This window comes from Capsicum annuum, chromosome 5 (assembly GCF_002878395.1).
Source record: "Capsicum annuum cultivar UCD-10X-F1 chromosome 5, UCD10Xv1.1, whole genome shotgun sequence".
NCBI classification, from domain to species: Eukaryota; Viridiplantae; Streptophyta; class Magnoliopsida; order Solanales; family Solanaceae; genus Capsicum; species Capsicum annuum.
In genome coordinates this window covers 8718781-8734155 of record NC_061115.1, presented here as the reverse complement: position 1 = coordinate 8734155, position 15375 = coordinate 8718781, and positions in this window count along the sequence as shown.

Here is a 15375-nt window from a genome sequence, read left to right as displayed (position 1 = left end):
GTGATGATGAATACTTGTGCGGATGGATGTATTGTGCGTTAAGTGAGATCCTAGTAGAAGGTTGAATATAGTTGTTGAAGTGTAATGTATAGTATGAGTTACCCGTTTAGCCAGTAATTCAGTCTAGCGGCTGAACAGACAAATTTCTATGGTTTTTAATCTTCCCATCTAGCCATATCATTCTAAGAGAAAATTTGCTCACTTCGTGTATCTTGCAAATTTAGATCAGTTTATGCATCATTTTCAGAATCTAGATGATCAGTCATGATTCAACTCGTAAACTTCCTGTTCGTCATCTCAGTCTCTAATACCCCAAACTTTCTTTAAGTGAAATTTAGTCTCTAGAAGAGTTAGTGATGATTTTCTAAATTATTAATGTCTAAATCAGATATAATTTCCCTAATTTTGAATTTTTATCATGTGGGAAATTGAATTAGCTTTCCAACGATACAAATTTCGTCCAAATCCGATATCGGAGTAAAAAGTTATGGACATTTTACAGAGAACTGTCGGAACTACCCAGAAGCAATGGTCAGGCCGATGGACCGCTGAGCTAGCGACAAACCATCGCCCAAGCTGTCATGACTAAGGTAGTGAACTCGACTTATGGTCAAGTGCGATGGTCAAGACCTATGGACCGTCGAGCCAGTGACGAACCGTTTCCCAAACTATCCCAGACGAGGCAGAAAGTTCAGGTTCTAGTCAAGTGCGACGGTCAAGACCGTGGAACCGTCGAGCCAGAGATGGACTGTTGCCCAAACCATCGCCACTTATGATCAACAATTTTAAGTCATTTTTAAAAGGGCATTTGGGTCTTTTTCCACCCATTTTAACCCCTAGTTATACCAGACCAGGGCTCATAACTTCATTATTCATCTACAACACCAAATTAGGGTTTCTTTCAAAGATCAATCCCCCAAGAACAAGAAACCCTAGGTGTTTAATTCCAAGTCACGAATTCAAGATTTCCTCCACCAATCTTCAAGAAATCATCCACCTAGGTATGTTAAGTGTTGATTCATGGGTTTCCACCATTCTCTTTTGGGGACACTGTCAGATAAGGGTCACCCACAACTTGTCTTTACCAGTGGCGCGGTATTAACACCCTTCTAATTGGGGTTACAGATTGGACCCTAACTCAGCTATACTGTTTTAATTAGGGCGTGTTGGTTAGATGACTACTTCCCATAGTTACAATTTCAATCTCAGTCTCAGTAATAGAACTGAGATAGTTCTACAACCTTCAGGACTGTCAGACACAGTCAACTCAGAACAGTACCAAACTCAGCTAGTTCTATCAGACCCTAGATTGTTAGACACAGTCGCTCAGTATCAGTTATATCAGTTATCAGTAGCTCATGATATCAGTATTCAGACTCAGAAGTCAGTAATCTCCCAAACTCTGATACAGTTCACGTATTCATGCATGTATTCTTACGTTCACGTTATTCAGTCAGCTAGAATTGTTCATGCATATAAACCTTTTGCATTCAGCCTACCTCACTTGCATACCAGTACATTCAATCGAACTGATGCATTTGAGCTATGATGTTTTATATCATAGGTTCAGAATCACGAGCTTTAGACCATCAGTAGCATTCCAGATTTCACCAGCTAGATTTAGCAGTGAGTTCTCATCATTCGAGGATGATATGATTATTTATTTCATTATTTCAGCTTAGTTTTTAGTGGATGGTGTTATTTGGGGACATGTCCCATCAAATCCTTATTCAAATAGCTCAGTCAGTTAGAGGCTTTCAGACTAGATTCAAACTTCAGTATTTTTAGAAATTTACTTTAGTTTTGGTATTGTGATACCACATTATTTAGATATGGTTTTATCAGATATTTTACTCATTTTTTGAACCTTATGACATGTTTTTGCCTATTATTTTGCATTTTACATAATGTTATGCAGTGTTCAGGTACAAATATCAGTCATGGGTTAGCTTGTAGTCCTTCGGGGTCATGAGCATCGTTTAGTATTTCGTGTACTAGATTTGGGGTGTTACAATCTTTGTATCAGAGCCTAAGGTTTAATAGCGTCCTAGAAAGTCTGAAAACCGTATCTAGTAGAGTCTTGTACATGGGTGTATTGCATTCCACATTTCTGTACAAGAGGCTATAAGATGTTTTAGGAATAGTTTCCCTTCTTTCAGTATTCATGTTATGCCAGTGAGCAAATCTCCAGTTAATCTCTCAGTTTGGTCTAATCCGTTTCTCCTTTTCTTCTACAGAACATGCCTCCCAAAAAGAAGAAACGGAAATCAGTCAGCCCCTCAGCCCGTCCTAGCAGATCCTTTGGATGAACATATTTCTCATGCAGAGTTCAGAGCTACATTCACTACTCTTTCTTAGTCAGTTGCTGCTCAGAATAAACGACCAGCTGTCATTTAGGCCAACCCAGTGGCTAATTCAGCTACAACCAGGATTCGGGACTTTACCCGAATGAATCCTCCATACTTTCTCGAGTCTAAGTCAGATGAGGACCCTCAGGAATTCATCGATCAGGTTTAGAAGGTTACAAACATCATCGGGGTTACTTCTAGTTAGAGCGCTGAGCTAGCTGCATATTAGTTGCAGGATGTTGCACATACTTGGTTTAAATAGTGGAAGTCAGAGAGGTCAGATGATGCAGGGTCTATTGAGTGGGAGGAGTTTGTCGCTGCGTTTTTAGATAGATTCTTTTCCCAAGAGCTGAGAAAAGCTAAGGTGTTAGAATTTATCAACCTTAGGCAGGGTAACATGATGATGAAGGAGTATTCTCTTAAATTTACTCAATTAGCCAGATATGCTTCTCATGTGGTTGCAGATAGCAGGGCCGATGAGTAAGTTTGTATATGGGGTGAATGTTAGCATGGTCAATGAGTGTAGGTTTGCGATGTTGAGTAGTAACATGACTTTAGCCAGGCTTATGACTCATGCTCAGCAGATAGAAGAGCTAAAAATTAAGATGAGGGAGAAGTAGAATAAGAGAGCAAGGACAGGTAGTTTTAACTTTGCTCAGCCCAAATCAGAAGGAGAAAACCGTTCTTAGTTTTGTCCTAAGTCATTAGTTCTAGCTCCTTCTTCAGCTAGTGCTCAAGCTCTTAGATTCAAAGATGATAACAGAGATAAAATGCCAGACTCTAAGTCTCAGGGCAGTGTTAGCAGAGCCCACACCCATCCTCTTTGCCAGACTTGTGGCAAGCACCATCAAGGTATTTATAGAGCTGGCAGTGGTATTTGTTTCGAATGAGGCAAGCCTGGCCACAGAGTCAGAGACTATCCTCAGCTAGGTTCTCAGGGTCAGCCGAACCATTCCTCAGCTCAGTCTAGTCACCCAAACCAGTAGGGTGCCACCTCCAGTGCTACTAGTAGGCAATGCCCAAATTGACTTTATGCTCTCCAATACTATCAAGATTAGGAAAATTCTCCTGATGTGGTTACTAGTACATTACAAATATTTTATATGCATGTTTACACTTTTCTAGATTAAGGAGCTTATTTGTCTTTTGTTACTTCCTATATAGCAGGCAATTTTGGAACCAGTCCCAAAATTCTAGCAGAGCTCTTTTCAGTCTCTACCACAGTGGGTAAAACCATTATAGCCCGACGGGTATACAAGAACTGTCCGGTTATGATATTTCAGAAAGTCACTTCAGCAGACTTAGTCGATTAGAGATGACTAATTTTGATGTCATTCTAGGCATGGATTGGCTTTATTCCTGATATGCCACAGTCGACTGCAAAAATAGAATAGTCCAGTTCTAGTTTCTGAATAAACCCATCCAAGAGTGGAGGGGTAGTACTTCAGCATTTAGAGATCAGCTTGTTTCCTACCTTTAGGCACAAAAAATGATATCTAAGGGGTGTGTCTATCATTTTTTTTCATGTCAAGGACTCCAGCTCTGAAACTCCCAGTATTGAATTAGTCCCAGTCGTAAATAAATATTTAGATGTCTTTCTCGAAGATCTTCTAGGAATTTCTCCCAAAAGGGAAATAGACTTCGGCATTGATCTTCTTCCAGATACTCAGCCTATATCTATTTCTCCATACAGAATGGCACCAGCAGAACTCAAAGAATTAAAAGAGTAGTTGAAGAATATCTTAGATAAGGGATTTATCAGACCCAGCGTGACCCCGTAGGGCACACCAGTCTTATTCATATGCAGGAAATACAGTTCTCTCAGAATGTGCATTGATTACCGTCAGCTCAATAAAGTCACAGTAAAGAACAAGTATCCTCTTCTCAGAATTGATGACTTGTTCGACCTTCAGGGTGCCAATTATTTTTCTAAGATAGACCTCAGATCAGGCTATCATCAGGTCAGAGTCAGGGAATGTGACATTCCTAAAATAGCTTTCTATACTCGGTATGGTCACTTCAAATTCTTAGTTATGTCCTTTGATCTTACCAATGCCCCAGCCACTTTAATGTTCTTGATGAATCGGATGTTCAAACAGTACTTGTACAGGTTTGTCATAGTCTTTATAGATGATATTTTAGTCTATTCCAATAGTGAGTGTGACATGCAGACCATCTCAGAATTGTACTTTAGACTCTCAGAGATCACTAGTTGCTCGCCAAATTTAGTAAGTGTGAATTTTGGCTAAGGTCAGTAGCATTCGTTGGTCATATTATTTTCGATGATGGCATTAGGGTTAATCCTCAAAAGACCAAAGCGATAAAAACTGGCCCAGAATTGTCTCTTCATCAGGTATTAGAAGTTTCTTGGGTTTGGCTGGCTATTACAAACAGTTTGTTGAGGGATTTTTGTCTATTGTATCCCCTATGTCTAGATTGACTCAGAATAAAGTTAAGTTTTAGTGGTCAGATCCTTGCGAGAAGAGTTTTTAGGAGTTGAAGACTCGACTCACCTCAGCTCCAGTCTTAGCACTTCTAGATGGTCCAGATGGGTTCGTAGTGTATTGTGATGCATCCAGAGTAGGTTTGGGTTGTGTCCTCATGCAGCATGGTAAGGTTTAGCCTACGCCTCCAGATAGCTTAAACCTCATGAGAAGAATAATCCTACTCATGATTTTGAATTAGCAGCCGTAGTATTTGCCTTGAAGATTTGGAGGCATTATCTATACGGGGTTCATGTAGTTGTGTTCACAGATCATAAGAGCCTTCAGTATGTCTTTTCTCAGAAAGATCTCAATCTTTGTCAGAGAAGATAGTTAGAGCTCTTGAAAGATTATGACATGAGTATCCTTTATTATTCGAGAAAGGCCAACGTTGTGGCCGATGCTCTCAGTAGACTATCTATGGGTAGTGTTTCTCATGTTGAGGATAGTAAGAAGAAGTTAGCTCAGGAAATCCATCAGCTTTCCAGACTAGGAGTTCGGTTAGTCGATTCAAAAGAGGGTGATATATGGGTTTAGAGTAGTTTAGAATCATCCCTAGTTTTTGAGGTGAAAGAAAAACAAGATATATATCCCCATCTTTTTAAGTTGAAAAAGTCGGTCAGAGATAAAAAATAGAGGTTTTCTCCCAAGGGGAAGATGGTGTATTGTGTTGTCAGGGTCGTCTGTGTGTTCTAGGTGTAGATGACTTGAGGCAACGAATTCTTGTAGAAACGCATGGTGCTCACTACTCAATTCATCCAGGGGCCACTAAGATATACCATGACTTGCGGGAGATTTATTTATGGAGTGGGATGAAGAGAGATATTGTAGAGTTTGTGGCTAAGTGCTCTATATGTCAGCAGGTTAAGATACAACATCAGAAGCTAAGTGCGCCCATGCAGGAGTTCAATATTCCCACTTGGATGTGGGAAAAAGTGAACATGGACTTTGTGATGCATTTTCCTCGTACTCGCCGTCAGGATGATTCAATTTGGGTCATTGTAGATAGAATAACCAAATCAACTTATTTTCCTTTAGTCTACATCTCTTATTCAGTCGAGGATTACACCAAACTCTACATTACAGAGTTAGTCAGATTGCACGGAGCTTCGTTATTCATTATCTCAGACAGAGGTATCCATTCGCCTCTCATTTCTGGAAAGCATTCCAAAAGGGTCTTGGTACCCAAGTTTATCTCAGTACAGCCTTTCATCTTCAGACAGATGGTCAACCAACAAGGACTATTTAGACTTTAGAAGATATGCTAAGGGCGTGTGCAATTGATTTCAAGGGTAGTTGGGATGACCACTTGCCTTTGATTGAGTTTTCATACAACAACAACTATTATTCCAGTATTAAGATGGCTCTATTCTAAGCTCTCTATGGTAGGAGGTGCATATCTCCAGTTGGTTGGTTCAAAGTTAGTAAGTCCTCAGTCATCGAGCCCAACTTAGTATATGCCTTTGAGAAAGTCTAGTTGATCAGAGAAAGACTTTGGGCTGCTCAGAGCCGACATAAGTCTTATGCAGATGTGCGCAGAAAAGATCTCGAGTTCAAGATTGGTGACTATGTCTATCTAAATATCTCTCCCATGAAAGGAGTGAAGAGATTCAACAAGAAGGGAAATCTCAGTCCCTGATATGTCGATCCCTTCAAAATTCTCAGTCGTTTCGGCAAGGTAGCTTATGAGCTCAAATTGCCTTCAGATCTAGCCTCAGTTCATCCAGTGTTCTATGTCTCTTTGATCAAGAAGTACAAAGGTGACCTATCAGTTGTATTCCCTATAGAGGGCATTGATGTTTAGAACAACCTCTTTTATGAAGAGATTCCAGTTGAAATTCTTGACTACCAGACTCGTAGACTGAGGAACAAAGAAGTCCCTCTTGTCAAAGTTCTTTGGCGAAATCAGTCCGTTGAGGGAGCTAATTGAGAAACAGAAGAAGGCATGAGGACCAAGTATCCTCACCTCTTCCCCGCAAACTCAGACTCAGCCTAAGGTAATAACTTTCCTTAAGCTCATTCAGTTTCATGTTCAGATTTCAGTTATAAACTTGGTATATAATACCCTTGCATATCCAGTAATATGTTCATGTATTATGTCAGTCACATATTCATGCATTAGATATGCATTCTTATCACGAGAAACTCAGTTTCTCAGTAATTTTAGTCATGCATTCATGTTGACTATCCATCTTATATCTATGCATCAGATATGCATATTCAGTATGAGATTTTGGTATATCAAAAATTCCAGTCACATAGACATGCTCAAATGTTCATTTCCCTTAAGTAAGATCAGTCTATCAGCTTTCCCAGTCTAGACAGTCCCATTCGAGGATGAATGTTCCTACGGGGGAGATATTGTAATACCCCAAACTTTTTTTAAGTGAAATCTAGTCTTCAGAAGAGTTAGTGATGACTTCCTAAATGATTATTGTTTAAATCAGATATAATTTCCTCAATTTTGACTTTTTATCATGTAGAAAATTGAATTACCTTTCCAACGATACCAATTTTGTCTAAATCCGATATCAGAATAAAAAGTTATAGACGTTTTATAGAGAACTGTTGGAACTACCCAGAAGCGACGGTCAGGCTAACGGACCGTAGAGCTAGCGACGGACAATCGCCCAAGCCGTCACGACTAAGGCAATGAACCTGACTTCTGGTCAAGTGCGACGGTCAGGACCGATGGACCATCAAGCCAGCAATGAACCGTTGCCCAAACCATCACAGATGAGGCAGAAAGTTCAGGTTTTGGCCAAGTACGATGGTCAAGACCGAGTGACTGTCGAGCCAGTGACAGACCGTCACCACTTCCGATCAGGGAATTTAAGTCATTTTTAAAAGGGAATTTGGGTCTTTTTCCATCCATTTTAACCCCTAATTATACCAGACCAGGGCTCATAACTTCATTATCCATCTACAATACCAAATTAGGGTTTCTCTCAAATATAAATCCCCCCAAGAACAAGAAACCCTTGGTGTTAAATTCCAAGTCAAGAACTCAATCTTCCCTCCACCAATCTTTAAGAAATCATCCATCCAGGTATGTCAAGTGTTGATTCATGGGTTCTTTTCACCCATGGAGCTCAAGAAACCCTATTTGAAATATAAACTTTGGATTCCATGGTATGAATTGAGTTATATCCATGTTTATATTATGGTTTGATTTCCAAGTTGAGGTCTATAATGATTATAATGAAATTATGTTAGTATGTGGTTGAAATTCTTGCATTAGAAGTGTAAAATGTTGTCATGATGTATTATTTCAATAGTCATGCATTAGCCTAAGGATATGCATACAAGGTGTTTGATAAAATGCCTAAGAGAATAGGAATTATGCCTTATGACTCATTTGTGACCAAAATTGATGAATCCACGTTTTACCCGTATGTTCAAATGACTTCCATGCTATTGGTATACAATGTAGATGTTTGTTGGAATTCTCATGATATTAGAATATAAAATTATGACATTGATTATATGTATTCCTACCATGTGCAAGATTATGATAACCATTTACTTCATAAAATCCCCAACTTATTGTATTATGGATTATTGATGTTGGTCATATATTCAAGAATGTCATGCCTTGTCAGTTTCCTTCTATTGAGTCCTGGGGGTACTTGTACCCAAAAAATTTAGCTGTGTGCCTAGAATCAATGTCATGTTTTCAAGATACTCTCAATCAAGCCATGATCCATAGAAATCAGTCAGTCATGTGACTTAGGAAAACTCAGTAAACTCAGTAATCGCAGTACTCTTGGAAAGCTCAGTAATTCAGTAATCTCAGTAGAATTCTGCCAGTCAAAGGAATTCAATGAACTCAGTCTAGATCAGTTCAGTTAATCATGTTCAAATTCTATTCAGATGGGAGTAGGATTTAGCACAGAGTGAACCCAAGGATGAGGACACACACTGACAGAAGAGGGTGTGATACTTAGAAGTAATCCTTCCATTCTAGAACTATGTATCCAGCATAGGTTAAGACATCAACATTGACAGATGAGGGTTGATGAGGTGGATAAACACTGTCATATGAGGGTCACCCACAGCTTGTCTTTACCAGTGGCGCGATATTGACACCCTTCTAATTGGGGTTATAGATTAGACCCCAACTCAGCTATGTTGATTTATTTGGGGCATGTCGGTTAGATGACTACTTCCCATATTTACAGTTCCAGTCTTAGTCTCAGTAATAGAATTAAGATAGATCTACAGCCTTCAGGACTGTCAGACACAATCAACTCAGAACAGTACAAAACTCATCTAGTTCTATCAGACCCTAGATTGTCAGACACAGTCACTCAGTATTAGTTATATCAGTTATCAGTAACTCATGATATCAGTATTCAAACTCAGAAGTCAGTAATCTTACAAACTCAGATATAGTTCACGTATTCATGCATGCATTCTCACATTTATGTTATTCAGTCAGCTAGTATTATTTATGCATATAAATCCTTTGCATTTAGCCTACTCACTTGCATATCATTACATTCAATCGTACTGATGCATTTGTGCTATAGTGTTTTGTACCATAGGTTCAGAAGCATAAACTCCAGAGCATCAGTAGCATTCCAGATTTCAGCAGCCAGATTTAGCAGTGAGTTCTCATCATTCGAGGACGATATGATTATTTATTTCATTATTTCAGCTTAATTATTAGTGGATGGAGTTAGTTGGGGACATGTCCCATCAACTCCTTATTAAGACAACTCAGTCAGTTAGAGGCTTTCGGACTAGATTCAGACTTCAGTATTTTCAGACATTTACTTCAGCTTTGGTTTGTGATACCACATTATTCAAATATGGTTTTATCAGATGTTTTATTTAGTTTTTGAACATTATGGCAAGTTTCAGCCTACTATTTTTGCATTTTACATGATGTTATGCAGTGTAAAGGTACAAATATCAGTTATGGGTTAGCTTGTGGTCCTTCGAGGTTATGAGTACCATGTAGTATTTCGGGTACCAGATTTGGGGCGTTACAAACTTGGTAGTAGAGCCTAAGGTTCGATAGCGTCCTAGAAAGTCTGAAAGCCGCATCTAGTAGAGTCTTGTACATGGGTATGTTGTATGCCACATTTATGTACAGGAGGTTATAAGATGTTTTAGGAATAGTTCCCTTTTTTCAGTATTTATGTCGTGCCAGTGAGCATAATCTTCAGTTAATCACTCAGTTTGTTCTAATCTATTTCTCCTTTTCTTTTATAGAACATGTCTCCCAAGAGAAGAAACGGGAATCAGTCAACACCTCAGCCAGTCCAAGCAGATCCCTTGGACGAACATATTTCTCATGCAGAGTTCAGAGCTGCATTCACTACTCTTGCTCAGTCATTTACTGCTTAGAATAAACAATCAGCTGTCATTCAGGCCAATCCAGTGGCCGATTCAGCTGCAGCCAGGATTCAGGACTTCACCCAAATGAATCCTCCATCCTTTCTCGGGTCTAAATCAGATGAGGACCCTCAGGAATTCATCGATCAGGTTTACAAGGTTACAGATATCATGGGGGTTACTTCTAGTGAGAGCGCTGAACTATCTACATATCAATTACATGATGTTGCTCATATTTGATTTAAACAGTGTAAGTCAAAGAGGTCAAATGATGTAGGGGCTATTGAGTGGGAGGAGTTTGTCGCTACATTCTTAGATAGATTCTTTCTCCAAGAGCTGAGAAAAGCTAAGGTGTTAGAATTTATCAACCTCAGGTAGGGCAACATGACAGTGAAAGAGTATTTGTCACGCCCCCTTTTTAACCAAGAATAATTGATTTTAAGGTTTAAAAGGGTTTTTATTATCAAAGTGACAAAAAGATGAAAATTTGTTTTGAAAAGGACCTTTTATATTCAAAACTCAGTGTCACCGCTTGGCATAAATCGGGACTGCCAAGTCACCCTTGGATATCCTTTTTCTTAATGATTTTGACTCAAAAACTAATCTACGAACAGATATTTCGGGTAAGGAATTCTGTTGACCGAGGGGAAGGTGTTAGGCACCCTCGATCTCATGTTTTGACCACTATCTCTTGGTGGAGCATATCGGCTAATTTGACACTATGAATGTACAAACCACACAAAACACGTAAAAATAATCAAACAAACAAACAAAACAAAACGAATAAAAAATATAGTGTCCAGTCCAATTATATAGTCCCTACTAATGAAAAATGCAAACCTTTTCTATTCTAAACTGTCCCTAAACTACTCTTGAATTAAACTCCACCCGATATTCTGGGCCTTGACCGTGTGCCGTCTTCAAATATATGATACTTCGGGGTATTCCTCGGCAAATAAACACAAATACCTCGGGGAATTCCCCGACCAAATTAATACATCTGAGATAACTAGAAAAATGGTCAAAACATACATTTCAACATTCAACGCATTCAATGTTCCCCAAGTCCCGAATTTTCCTATCCCGTTCGACCTATTATGACACTATCGGGGAGTTGACAATTAAATGCAAAGTAATAATAGCAATGTATCAAATCAACTAATTTATTCTTATTTTATCAAATTTTGATCCCCTAAATCCATTAATCAATGATTAACACATGTTTCGATTGTCAATTCGAGTTTTCAACGTTCAAATCCAAAATCCACCAATACACAATCAAGATTCAAACATATCAAACACATAAATCATTCATGATTACGTAAAATTAAAGAGGAAGCGAAGATAGAATTGGACCTCAATGTCGTTTTCAAAATTAATGTATTATTTCGATTAAATCCGGTAGAATCCACTTCCGAAATCCCTGAATTTGAACATAGACAATGAACAAACAAACTTCAATTTACCATTTTGCTTCATTTTTACCAACCCAAATCAAAAAACCATGAAGTAAAGCTACACTGGACTCTGATGGGTTTTAATCAGTGACAGTAAAAGAGAGTTTTGGCCGATTGATGAAATTTTTGGTGAAATTTGATAGAAATTGACCGGATTTTAATGAATTTCGGATGTTGGGTGATACTTTCTGGTGAAAAACTTCCAAAAGGACAACAATGACGACTACAACGTTCTCCGATTGGTGATTTCGGTGAGAATTCATCGGGAAAAAAATAATTTCTCTTCGATTTTTTTCCAGCTCTTCACCCCCTTCTCACTCTCTCTTCGAATCTCTTGATCTCTCTCTCGCTATAATCTCTCATTCTCTAGTATATGTATTGTAGTGTCAATTGTGAAGCTGTTTCAATTTTCCGGTGAGCCACTCTTCTCCAGTGAGTGTGAGTGTATGCGTTCACTGTGAGTTATAAATGAAGATGGTGAGTGTGTTGTGTAGTGATGATCAAGTGGGTATATTTGGTATGAGTATAAATAAGTGGAGGAGCATTGTTGTTGTGTTCTTAATTGTCTCCCCCCCAAAAAAATTCAGTGTGTAGTGCGATATATGTGAGTGAACAACGGTGAGGTCTTTTTCTCTGTGGGTCCCCCCTCTTAATGCATTTTGCGTGTGTGTATATAAATGGTATATTGAGAGTGCTCCAGGTGTTCCCCTTTCTGTTAATGAAAAAAAAAAGAAATCAAAAATATCTGTGGGGTAGGTGTAGGGTAGTGGTGAGGTGGGGGTAGGGGTGGTTAGGATAGGATAAAATTTGTTAGGATAAGGGAATCTTAATTAGGGATTTAATTGAAATTTGTTATTTTTGTATTTTTTTTGGGGAAAGTGTAGAATTTGGTGAGGGTACGTGGTAAAATTGACTAAAAATGAATAAAATTTAACTTCGGAAGGGACAAAATTAGATGTCTACAGCTTGTCCCCTTTGAATGTAAACACGAAGTGTTTTCAGACGAAGAAGTAGACACCGAGATAGAATTTTATCCCGACCATTATTCAAAAAGAATGAGACAGGAGGAAGGAGGGAAACCAAGTCTTGACTTAGGACATCCTACTTATCCCTAGTTATGAGGGAATCAAGTCGCAGGTATCCCCAAGGACTGAAAGAAGAGAGACTATACCGAGTTGGAGAGTCAAGCGAGGTTCTGGTCCGCGGCTCTGTCATTACATCAAAATTAAAAATTACAAGTTAAAACATAAATGAAATTACAAAAGTCCTATCTATGCAGCTTTTTTGGACTCTTGACTTGAGTTTCATCACCCTTTTCTTCAGGCGGACTCCTGACTTGCAATCTCTTCAACTTTTGCTTGGTTTTTAATTTCAGCATCCTGTTCTCCAGTCGGGCTCTTGACTTGCAATTTGTTCAACTTGTTTCTTGGTTTTCAACTTATTTACCTTGTTGTTTGACTTTCAACCTCTTGACCTTGTTGCTTGATTTTCAATCTCTTAACCTTGTAACTTGACTTTCAATTTCATCACCCTATTCTTCATGCAGCTTCTGTCTTGCCATTTCATCACCTTGTTTCTCAGGCGGGTACCTGACTTTCAATATTCTTACCCTGTTCTTCAGATGGGTTCCTGCAATCAAAATCAAAACTAGAAAGAAAATTATCCCCAATAAAGATTAAGATAAAGAAAGATTTTATTTTTCTGAAATTAATATCCTATTTTTTGGGAGGGTCCTGAACAGAAAGTAAAAACCCATTTTTCAGGAGGGACCTAGATAGAAAGTAAAGTCCCATTTTTTAGGAGGGTCCTGGAAACAAAAGTAAAGTACCATTTTGTAGGAGGGGCCTGGACAGAAAGTAAAGTCCTATTTTTTCAGGAAGAGCCTGAACAGAAAGTAAAATCTCATTTTTAGGAGGCTCCTAAACAGAAAGTAAAGTTCCATTTTTCAGGAGGGTCCTGAACATAAAGTAAAGTTTCATTTTTCAGGAAGGTCCTGAACAGAAAGTAAAATCCCATTTTTCAGGAGGGTCCGAAATAGAAAGTAAAGTCCCATTTGTCAGAAGGGTCCTGAACAGAACGTAAAGTCCCATTTTTCAAGAGGGTCCTGAGCAGAAAGTAAAGTCCCATTTTTCAGAAGGGTCTTAAATAGAGAGTAAATTTCCATTTTTTAGGAGGGTCCTAAACAGAGAGTAAAATCCCATTTTTAAGGAAGGTCTTGGACAGAAAGTAAAATACCATTTTTCAGGAGGGTGTTGAACAGAAAGTAAAGTCCCATTTTTCAGGAGGATCCTGAACAGAAAGTAAAATCCCATTTTTCAGGAGGGTCCTAGACAGAAAGATAATTCCTATATTTCAGGAGGGTCCTGAACAGAAAGTAAATTCCCATGGAAGTGCTTTTCTAATGGCCACTGAATTAAGTGAAGCGAATTTGCCCCTGTTTCAACAAAGAAAATTTGTCAGTTAAAAACTTAGTGATGGTTTGCAACACTTGGCCTTCATGACACCTGCTCCAATGTTCATTCCCCTCATTTTGTTTCAAATTTCTGGCACTTGCCCCTGCTTTATCGTGTCATTGACCCAAACACAGATTAAGGGAAATGACTCTAAAACAAACATAGTATCTCTGCTTTGCTATTATCCTCAGATAAACCCTTTGAACCTTGGTATTTTCATGAGTTTCCAGACTTGTCTATTGACAAAACTTTTTGCATGCCTTGTTCTGACTTGCAATCTTGTTTCTTTCATGTTCTGGCCCTTTGCCTTTCTTTGTACAATTGAATAAGCTGGTATCCAGTTTTGAAATCTTTTCTCACTTATGTTGACATGGACTTGACTCAAAGACAAGAGAAAAATGACAACAATTTTTATTTTATTTGGATAACTGACTCAAGAAAGATAAAACAAAAATAAAGAGAAGAAAGAAAAGACAATGAATGTCCCCTTTTGAAACAAAGAAACAAAAATTTATCTAAAACTGACAATCAACTCTAATGATCATGCCATGCATTTTGGATTAAGCTACCTGATCTTTCCATCCAAACTTTCTACCAAATATTGTTGAGTTAATGGCCTCGAAATTGAGTTGCTTCCTTAGGTCAATTGCATTTAAAACCTCATTCGGCCAGTGGCTCCTTGAAGGGTTTTTGCCAAAAAGCCTCTCTCATTTTCTTTTTCCCAACTTTTGCCAACAAGCCTCTCTCATTTTCTTTTTTCCAACTCACCATTGCCTTATGGTGTCCGTGGGGGTTTTTTCACCAATGAGACTCTCTTATTTTTATTTGTCTCAACTTACCGTCATCTTACAGTGCCCGTGAGGGTTTTCACTGATAAGGCTCTCTCATTTTTATCTCTCAGCTTACCATCATCTTATGATGCCCGTAAAGGTTTTCACCAATAAGACTCTCTCATTTTCATTTCTCTCCTGATTTCTTATGCTGAGGAAGACAAGTAGTCCCAAAATACGTCATCACATCCATTGCATGCTTAGCCTTAATATTCTCAAAGATTTATCTGAAGGTCTTTCTTTGGTTGTAACTTGGGTTTTGGATAGGGGTAGAAAGAAAGGATGGCATGGGGCCCAAACGACACTTGAAGTAGGGTGGGACTTACAACTTTTGGAATCGACTCAAACAATGAGGATCAACTCATGCACCAATTTCTTTTGACTGGGCAATTCTAAACTGTTTATTTGGTTAGACCGAGCCCAGAGTTGTGCAGCCTACGTATCTCACTCCCGAAAAAGGA